We start from the raw sequence: 10993 nt of genomic DNA, 5'->3' as shown, positions 1-10993 counted from the left end.
ACACATCTCGTGAGAGTAATATGGGAATAAAGTGATGTTTTTCTTGTCTAATCTGACAAATTAAAAGAGAAAAACACTATTTCCAGGCGGTCTAAACACTATTAAAAAAATAAAGCGATGATATAGGAAAAGGCGAAAAAATCGAATTCTCATTTATATATCCCTATCTCAGTCTGAGAATTACAAGAATATGGGAATAAAGTGATGTTTTTCTTGTCTAATCTGACAAATTAAAAGAGAAAAACACTATTTCCAGGCGATCTAAACACTATTAAAAAAATAAAGCGATGATATAGGAAAAGGTGAAAAATCCAATTCTCATTTATATATCCCTATCTCAGTCTGAGAATTACAAGAATATGGGAATAAAGTGATGTTTTTCTTGTCTAATCTGACAAATTAAAAGAGAAAAACACTATTTCCAGGCGATCTAAACACTATTAAAAAAATAAAGCGATGATATAGGAAAAGGTGAAAAATCCAATTCTCATTTATATATCCCTAGCTCAGTCTGAAAATTACAAGAATATGGGAATAAAGTGATGTTTTTCTTGTCTAATCTGACAAATTAAAAGAGAAAAACACTATTTCCAGGCGATCTAAACACTATTAAAAAAATAAAGCGATGATATAGGAAAAGGCGAAAAAAATCGAATTCTCATTTATATATCCCTATCTCAGTCTGAGAATTACAAGAATATGGGAATAAAGTGATGTTTTTCTTATCTAATCTGACAAACTAAAAGAGAAAAAACACTATTTCCAGGCGATCTAAACACTATTAAAAAAATAAAGCGATGATATAGGAAAAGGTGAAAAAGCCAATTCTCATTTATATATCCCTATCTCAGTCTGAGAATTACAAGAATATGGGAATAAAGTGATGTTTTTCTTGTCTAATCTGACAAATTAAAAGAGAAAAACACTATTTCCAGGCGATCCAAACACTATTAAAAAAATAAAGCGATGATATAGGAAAGGGTGAAAAAATCCAATTCTCATTTATATATCCCTATCTCAGTCTGAGAATTACAAGAATATGGGAATAAAGTGATGTTTTTCTTATCTAATCTGACAAACTAAAAGAGAAAAACACTATTTCCAGGCGATCTAAACACTATTAAAAAAATAAAGCGATGATATAGGAAAAGGTGAAAAATCCAATTCTCATTTATATATCCCTATCTCAGTCTGAGAATTACAAGAATATGGGAATAAAGTGATGTTTTTCTTGTCTAATCTGACAAATTAAAAGAGAAAAACACTATTTCTAGGCGGTCTAAACACTATTAAAAAAATAAAGCGATGATATAGGAAAAGGCGAAAAAATCGAATTCTCATTTATATATCCCTATCTCAGTCTGAGAATTACAAGAATATGGGAATAAAGTGATGTTTTTCTTGTATAATCTGACAAATTAAACGAGAAAAAACACTATTTTCAGGCGATCTAAACACTATTAAAAAAATAAGGCGATGATAAAGGAAAAGTTGAAAAAATCGAATTCTCATTTATATATCCCTATCTCAGTCTGAGAATTACAAGAATATGGGAATGAGGTGACGTTTTTCTTGTATAATCTGACAAATTAAAAGAGAAAAACACTATTTCCAGGTGATCCAAACACTATTAAGGAAATGAAGCAATGATATAGGAAAAGGTGAAAAAATCAAATTCTCATTTATATATCCCTATCTCAGTCTGAGAATTACAAGAATATGGGAATAAAGTGATGTTTTTCTTTTCTAATCTGACAAATTAAAAGAGAAAAACACTATTTCCAGGGGATCTAAACACTATTAAAAAAATAAAGCGATGATATAGGAAAAGGCGAAAAAATCGAATTCTCATTTATATATCCCTATCTCAGTCTGAGAATTACAAGAATATGGGAATAAAGTGATGTTTTTTCTTGTCTAATCTGATAAATTAAAAGAGAAAAACACTATTTCCAGGCGGTCTAAACACTATTAAAAAAATAAAGCGATGATATAGGAAAAGGTGAAAAAATCCAATTCTCATTTATATATCCCTATCTCAGTCTGAGAATTACAAGAATATGGGAATAAAGTGATGTTTTTCTTGTCTAATCTGACAAATTAAAAGAGAAAAACACTATTTCCAGGCGGTCTAAACACTATTAAAAAAATAAAGCGATGATATAGGAAAAGGTGAAAAAATCCAATTCTCATTTATATATCCCTATCTCAGTCTGAGAATTACAAGAATATGGGAATAAAGTGACGTTTTTCTTGTCTAATGTGACAAATTAAAAGAGGAAAAACACTATTTCCAGGCGATCTAAACACTATTAAAAAAATAAGGCGATGATAAAGGAAAAGGTGAAAAAATCGAATTCTCATTTATATATCCCTATCTCAGTCTGAGAATTACAAAAATATGGGAATAAAGTGATGTTTTTCTTGTATAATCTGACAAATTAAAAGAGAAAAACACTATTTCCAGGCAGTCTAAACACTATTAAAAAAATAAAGCGATGATATAGGAAAAGGTGAAAAAATCCAATTCTCATTTATATATCCCTATCTCAGTCTGAGAATTACAAGAATATGGGAATAAAGTGATGTTTTTCTTGTCTAATCTGACAAATTAAAAGAGAAAAAACACTATTTCCAGGCGGTCTAAACACTATTAAAAAAATAAAGCGATGATATAGGAAAAGGTGAAAAAATCCAATTCTCATTTATATATCCCTATCTCAGTCTGAGAATTACAAGAATATGGGAATAAAGTGACGTTTTTCTTGTCTAATGTGACAAATTAAAAGAGAAAAACACTATTTCCAGGCGATCTAAACACTATTAAAAAAATAAGGCGATGATAAAGGAAAAGGTGAAAAAATCGAATTCTCATTTATATATCCCTATCTCAGTCTGAGAATTACAAAAATATGGGAATAAAGTGATGTTTTTCTTGTATAATCTGACAAATTAAAAGAGAAAAACACTATTTTCAGGCGATCTAAACACTATTAAGGAAATGAAGCAATGATATAGGAAAAGGTGAAAAAATCGAATTCTCATTTATATATTCCTATCTCAGTCTGAGAATTACAAGAATATGGAAATAAAGTGATGTTTTTCTTGTCTAATCTGACAAATTAAAAGAGAAAAACACTATTTCCAGGTGATCCAAACACTATTAAGGAAATGAAGCAATGATATAGGAAAAGGTGAAAAAATCGAATTCTCATTTATATATTCCTATCTCAGTCTGAGAATTACAAGAATATGGGAATAAAGTGATGTTTTTCTTGTCTAATCTGATAAATTAAAAGAGAAAAACACTATTTCCAGGCGGTCTAAACACTATTAAAAAAATAAAGCGATGATATAGGAAAAGGCGAAAAAATCGAATTCTCATTTATATATCCCTATCTCAGTCTGAGAATTACAAGAATATGGGAATAAAGTAATGTTTTTCTTGTATAATCTGACAAACTAAAAGAGAAAAACACTATTTTCAGGCGATCTAAACACTATTAAAAAAATAAGGCGATGATAAAGGAAAAGGTGAAAAAATCGAATTCTCATTTATATATCCCTATCTCAGTCTGAGAATTACAAGAATATGGGAATAAAGTGATGTTTTTCTTGTATAATCTGACAAACTAAAAGAGAAAAACACTATTTTCAGGCGATCTAAACACTATTAAAAAAATAAGGCGATGATAAAGGAAAAGGTGAAAAAATCGAATTCTCATTTATATATCCCTATCTCAGTCTGAGAATTACAAGAATATGGGAATAAAGTGATGTTTTTCTTGTATAATCTGACAAATTAAAAGAGAAAAACACTATTTCCAGGCGGTCTAAACACTATTAAAAAAATAAAGCGATGATATAGGAAAAGGCGAAAAAATCGAATTCTCATTTATATATCCCTATCTCAGTCTGAGAATTACAAGAATATGGGAATAAAGTGATGTTTTTCTTGTCTAATCTGACAAATTAAAAGAGAAAAACACTATTTCCAGGCGATCTAAGCACTATTAAAAAAATAAAGCGATGATATAGGAAAAAGTGAAAAAAATCGAATTCTCATTTATATATCCCTATCTCAGTCTGAGAATTACAAGAATATGGGAATAAAGTGATGTTTTTCTTGTATAATCTGACAAATTAAAAGAGAAAAACACTATTTCCAGGCAATCTAAACACTATTAAAAAAATAAAACGATGATATAGGAAAAAGTGAAAAAATCGAATTCTCATTTATATATCCCTATATCAGTCTGAGAATTACAAGAATATATGAATAAGGTGACGTTTTTCTTGTATAATCTGACAAATTAAAAGAGAAAAACACTATTTCCAGGCGATCCAAACAGTATTAAGAAAATGAAGCGATGATATAGGAAAAGGTGAAAAAATCGAATTCTCATTTATATATCCCTATCTCAGTCTGAGAATTACAAGAATATGGGAATAAAGTGATGTTTTTCTTGTCTAATCTGACAAATTAAAAGAGAAAAACACTATTTCCAGGCGATCTAAACACTATTAAAAAAATAAAGCGATGATATAGGAAAGGGTGAAAAAATCGAATTCTCATTTATATATCCCTATCTCAGTCTGAGAATTACAAGAATATGGGAATAAAGTGATGTTTTACTCTCACGAGATGTGTAATTAAAAGAGAAAAACACTATTTCCAGGCGATCCAAACAGTATTAAGAAAATGAAGCGATGATATAGGAAAAGGTGAAAAAATCGAATTCTCATTTATATATCCCTATCTCAGCTCATGAGAATTACAAGAATATGGGAATAAAGTGATGTTTTTCTTGTCTAATCTGACAAATTAAAAGAGAAAAACACTATTTCCAGGCGATCTAAGCACTATTAAAAAAATAAAGCGATGATATAGGAAAAAGTGAAAAAATCGAATTCTCATTTATATATCCCTATCTCAGTCTGAGAATTACAAGAATATGGGAATAAAGTGATGTTTTTCTTGTATAATCTGACAAATTAAAAGAGAAAAACACTATTTCCAGGCAATCTAAACACTATTAAAAAAATAAAACGATGATATAGGAAAAAGTGAAAAAATCGAATTCTCATTTATATATCCCTATATCAGTCTGAGAATTACAAGAATATATGAATAAGGTGACGTTTTTCTTGTATAATCTGACAAATTAAAAGAGAAAAACACTATTTCCAGGCGATCCAAACAGTATTAAGAAAATGAAGCGATGATATAGGAAAAGGTGAAAAAATCGAATTCTCATTTATATATCCCTATCTCAGTCTGAGAATTACAAGAATATGGGAATAAAGTGATGTTTTTCTTGTCTAATCTGACAAATTAAAAGAGAAAAAACACTATTTCCAGGCGATCCAAACAGTATTAAGAAATGAAGCGATGATATAGGAAAAGGTGAAAAAATCGAATTCTCATTTATATATCCCTATATCAGTCTGAGAATTACAAGAATATATGAATAAAGTGACGTTTTTCTTGTATAATCTGACAAATTAAAAGAGAAAAACACTATTTCCAGGCGATCTAAACACTATTAAAAAAAATAAAGCGATGATATAGGAAAGGGTGAAAAAATCGAATTCTCATTTATATATCCCTATCTCAGTCTGAGAATTACAAGAATATGGGAATAAAGTGATGTTTTTCTTGTCTAATCTGACAAATTAAAAGAGAAAAACACTATTTCCAGGCGGTCTAAACACTATTAAAAAAATAAAGCGATGATATAGGAAAAGGCGAAAAAATCGAATTCTCATTTATATATCCCTATCTCAGTCTGAGAATTACAAGAATATGGGAATAAAGTAATGTTTTTCTTGTATAATCTGACAAACTAAAAGAGAAAAACACTATTTTCAGGCGATCTAAACACTATTAAAAAAATAAGGCGATGATAAAGGAAAAGGTGAAAAAATCGAATTCTCATTTATATATCCCTATCTCAGTCTGAGAATTACAAGAATATGGGAATAAAGTGATGTTTTTCTTGTCTAATCTGACAAATTAAAAGAGAAAAACACTATTTCCAGGCGATCCAAACAGTATTAAGAAAATGAAGCGATGATATAGGAAAAGGTGAAAAAATCGAATTCTCATTTATATATCCCTATCTCAGTCTGAGAATTACAAGAATATGGGAATAAAGTGATGTTTTTCTTGTATAATCTGACAAATTAAAAGAGAAAAACACTATTTCCAGGCGGTCTAAACACTATTAAAAAAATAAAGCGATGATATAGGAAAAGGCGAAAAAATCGAATTCTCATTTATATATCCCTATCTCAGTCTGAGAATTACAAGAATATGGGAATAAAGTAATGTTTTTCTTGTATAATCTGACAAACTAAAAGAGAAAAACACTATTTTCAGGCGATCTAAACACTATTAAAAAAATAAAGCGATGATATAGGAAAAGGTGAAAAAATCGAATTCTCATTTATATATCCCTATCTCAGTCTGAGAATTACAAGAATATGGGAATAAAGTGATGTTTTTCTTGTCTAATCTGACAAATTAAAAGAGAAAAACACTATTTCCAGGCGATCCAAACAGTATTAAGAAAATGAAGCGATGATATAGGAAAAGGTGAAAAAATCGAATTCTCATTTATATATCCCTATCTCAGTCTGAGAATTACAAGAATATGGGAATAAAGTGATGTTTTTCTTGTCTAATCTGACAAATTAAAAGAGAAAAACACTATTTCCAGGCGGTCTAAACACTATTAAAAAAATAAAGCGATGATATAGGAAAAGGCGAAAAAATCGAATTCTCATTTATATATCCCTATCTCAGTCTGAGAATTACAAGAATATGGGAATAAAGTAATGTTTTTCTTGTATAATCTGACAAACTAAAAGAGAAAAACACTATTTTCAGGCGATCTAAACACTATTAAAAAAATAAGGCGATGATAAAGGAAAAGGTGAAAAAATCGAATTCTCATTTATATATCCCTATCTCAGTCTGAGAATTACAAGAATATGGGAATAAAGTGATGTTTTTCTTGTCTAATCTGACAAATTAAAAGAGAAAAACACTATTTCCAGGCGATCCAAACAGTATTAAGAAAATGAAGCGATGATATAGGAAAAGGTGAAAAAATCGAATTCTCATTTATATATCCCTATCTCAGTCTGAGAATTACAAGAATATGGGAATAAAGTGATGTTTTTCTTGTATAATCTGACAAATTAAAAGAGAAAAACACTATTTCCAGGCGGTCTAAACACTATTAAAAAAATAAAGCGATGATATAGGAAAAGGCGAAAAAATCGAATTCTCATTTATATATCCCTATCTCAGTCTGAGAATTACAAGAATATGGGAATAAAGTAATGTTTTTCTTGTATAATCTGACAAACTAAAAGAGAAAAACACTATTTTCAGGCGATCTAAACACTATTAAAAAAATAAAGCGATGATATAGGAAAAGGTGAAAAAATCGAATTCTCATTTATATATCCCTATCTCAGCCTGAGAATTACAAGAATATGGGAATAAAGTGATGTTTTTCTTGTCTAATCTGACAAATTAAAAGAGAAAAACACTATTTCCAGGCGATCTAAGCACTATTAAAAAAATAAAGCGATGATATAGGAAAAAGTGAAAAAATCGAATTCTCATTTATATATCCCTATCTCAGTCTGAGAATTACAAGAATATGGGAATAAAGTGATGTTTTTCTTGTATAATCTGACAAATTAAAAGAGAAAAACACTATTTCCAGGCAATCTAAACACTATTAAAAAAATAAAACGATGATATAGGAAAAAGTGAAAAAATCGAATTCTCATTTATATATCCCTATATCAGTCTGAGAATTACAAGAATATATGAATAAGGTGACGTTTTTCTTGTATAATCTGACAAATTAAAAGAGAAAAACACTATTTCCAGGCGATCCAAACAGTATTAAGAAAATGAAGCGATGATATAGGAAAAGGTGAAAAAATCGAATTCTCATTTATATATCCCTATCTCAGTCTGAGAATTACAAGAATATGGGAATAAAGTGATGTTTTTCTTGTCTAATCTGACAAATTAAAAGAGAAAAACACTATTTCCAGGCGATCCAAACAGTATTAAGAAAATGAAGCGATGATATAGGAAAAGGTGAAAAAATCGAATTCTCATTTATATATCCCTATATCAGTCTGAGAATTACAAGAATATATGAATAAAGTGACGTTTTTCTTGTATAATCTGACAAATTAAAAGAGAAAAACACTATTTCCAGGCGATCTAAACACTATTAAAAAAATAAAGCGATGATATAGGAAAGGGTGAAAAAATCGAATTCTCATTTATATATCCCTATCTCAGTCTGAGAATTACAAGAATATGGGAATAAAGTGATGTTTTTCTTGTCTAATCTGACAAATTAAAAGAGAAAAACACTATTTCCAGGCGATCCAAACAGTATTAAGAAAATGAAGCGATGATATAGGAAAAGGTGAAAAAATCGAATTCTCATTTATATATCCCTATCTCAGTCTGAGAATTACAAGAATATGGGAATAAAGTGATGTTTTTCTTGTCTAATCTGACAAATTAAAAGAGAAAAACACTATTTCCAGGCGGTCTAAACACTATTAAAAAAATAAAGCGATGATATAGGAAAAGGCGAAAAAATCGAATTCTCATTTATATATCCCTATCTCAGTCTGAGAATTACAAGAATATGGGAATAAAGTAATGTTTTTCTTGTATAATCTGACAAACTAAAAGAGAAAAACACTATTTTCAGGCGATCTAAACACTATTAAAAAAATAAGGCGATGATAAAGGAAAAGGTGAAAAAATCGAATTCTCATTTATATATCCCTATCTCAGTCTGAGAATTACAAGAATATGGGAATAAAGTGATGTTTTTCTTGTCTAATCTGACAAATTAAAAGAGAAAAACACTATTTCCAGGCGATCCAAACAGTATTAAGAAAATGAAGCGATGATATAGGAAAAGGTGAAAAAATCGAATTCTCATTTATATATCCCTATCTCAGTCTGAGAATTACAAGAATATGGGAATAAAGTGATGTTTTTCTTGTATAATCTGACAAATTAAAAGAGAAAAACACTATTTCCAGGCGGTCTAAACACTATTAAAAAAATAAAGCGATGATATAGGAAAAGGCGAAAAAATCGAATTCTCATTTATATATCCCTATCTCAGTCTGAGAATTACAAGAATATGGGAATAAAGTAATGTTTTTCTTGTATAATCTGACAAACTAAAAGAGAAAAACACTATTTTCAGGCGATCTAAACACTATTAAAAAAATAAGGCGATGATAAAGGAAAAGGTGAAAAAATCGAATTCTCATTTATATATCCCTATCTCAGTCTGAGAATTACAAGAATATGGGAATAAAGTGATGTTTTTCTTGTATAATCTGACAAATTAAAAGAGAAAAACACTATTTCCAGGCGGTCTAAACACTATTAAAAAAATAAAGCGATGATATAGGAAAAGGCGAAAAAATCGAATTCTCATTTATATATCCCTATCTCAGTCTGAGAATTACAAGAATATGGGAATAAAGTGATGTTTTTCTTGTCTAATCTGACAAATTAAAAGAGAAAAACACTATTTCCAGGCGATCTAAGCACTATTAAAAAAATAAAGCGATGATATAGGAAAAAGTGAAAAAATCGAATTCTCATTTATATATCCCTATCTCAGTCTGAGAATTACAAGAATATGGGAATAAAGTGATGTTTTTCTTGTATAATCTGACAAATTAAAAGAGAAAAACACTATTTCCAGGCAATCTAAACACTATTAAAAAAATAAAACGATGATATAGGAAAAAGTGAAAAAATCGAATTCTCATTTATATATCCCTATATCAGTCTGAGAATTACAAGAATATATGAATAAGGTGACGTTTTTCTTGTATAATCTGACAAATTAAAAGAGAAAAACACTATTTCCAGGCGATCCAAACAGTATTAAGAAAATGAAGCGATGATATAGGAAAAGGTGAAAAAATCGAATTCTCATTTATATATCCCTATATCAGTCTGAGAATTACAAGAATATATGAATAAAGTGACGTTTTTCTTGTATAATCTGACAAATTAAAAGAGAAAAACACTATTTCCAGGCGATCTAAACACTATTAAAAAAATAAAGCGATGATATAGGAAAGGGTGAAAAAATCGAATTCTCATTTATATATCCCTATCTCAGTCTGAGAATTACAAGAATATGGGAATAAAGTGATGTTTTTCTTGTCTAATCTGACAAATTAAAAGAGAAAAACACTATTTCCAGGCGATCCAAACAGTATTAAGAAAATGAAGCGATGATATAGGAAAAGGTGAAAAAATCGAATTCTCATTTATATATCCCTATCTCAGTCTGAGAATTACAAGAATATGGGAATAAAGTGATGTTTTTCTTGTCTAATCTGACAAATTAAAAGAGAAAAACACTATTTCCAGGCGGTCTAAACACTATTAAAAAAATAAAGCGATGATATAGGAAAAGGCGAAAAAATCGAATTCTCATTTATATATCCCTATCTCAGTCTGAAAATTAAAAGAGTATGGGAATAAAGTGATATTTTTCTTATATAATTTGACCAATTACGTCATAAAAACACTATTTCCAGATAGTCCAGACGCTATTAAGTGAAATAAAAATGAATACGTTGAAATTAAATAGAATTATATGGTCAGTACAACCGTTGATTGAATATTTGGAATTATATTGAATATTATAATATATATATACCAAATATTCAATCAACGGTACAACTGTAAACCAGATATGCCAAGTTTACCCTGTCAAATGCCTCGGAGAAGTCCGGGTACATGTAATTAAAGAAATATAGTTTTTTAATTGCTCGTATTTTTTTTAAAATAGATAATTAAAATTTTGTAACCCAGAAAGATGAAGCAACAGTGAGTGAAAGAGTTTTCTTTACCCAAAGAGCCTTAAATTTATTTTATAGTGAATGTCTTTTCAAGATA

The 10993-nt window shown here is 29.1% G+C and overlaps 1 long non-coding RNA gene across 2 annotated transcripts; it reads left to right on the top strand.

The window, feature by feature from the left end:
* Window positions 1–35: 35 nt before the first annotated feature.
* On the top strand, window positions 36–10541 carry LOC126749755 (uncharacterized). Of its 2 annotated transcripts, none has more exons than XR_007665325.1 (3): window positions 36–471; window positions 2003–2172; window positions 9489–10541. It is a non-coding gene; the product is annotated as an uncharacterized LOC126749755 (long non-coding RNA). The 2 variants fall into 2 exon arrangements; XR_007665324.1 differs by lacking the exon at window positions 9489–10541 and adding an exon at window positions 3875–4032.
* The last annotated feature ends 452 nt before the right edge of the window (window positions 10542–10993 follow it).

Source organism: Anthonomus grandis, unplaced genomic scaffold (genome assembly GCF_022605725.1).
Source record: "Anthonomus grandis grandis unplaced genomic scaffold, icAntGran1.3 ctg00000686.1, whole genome shotgun sequence".
Taxonomy (NCBI): domain Eukaryota; kingdom Metazoa; phylum Arthropoda; class Insecta; order Coleoptera; family Curculionidae; genus Anthonomus; species Anthonomus grandis.
The sequence above is the reverse complement of the archived record's forward strand: the minus strand, read 5'-3'. Positions and strand labels throughout refer to the sequence as shown.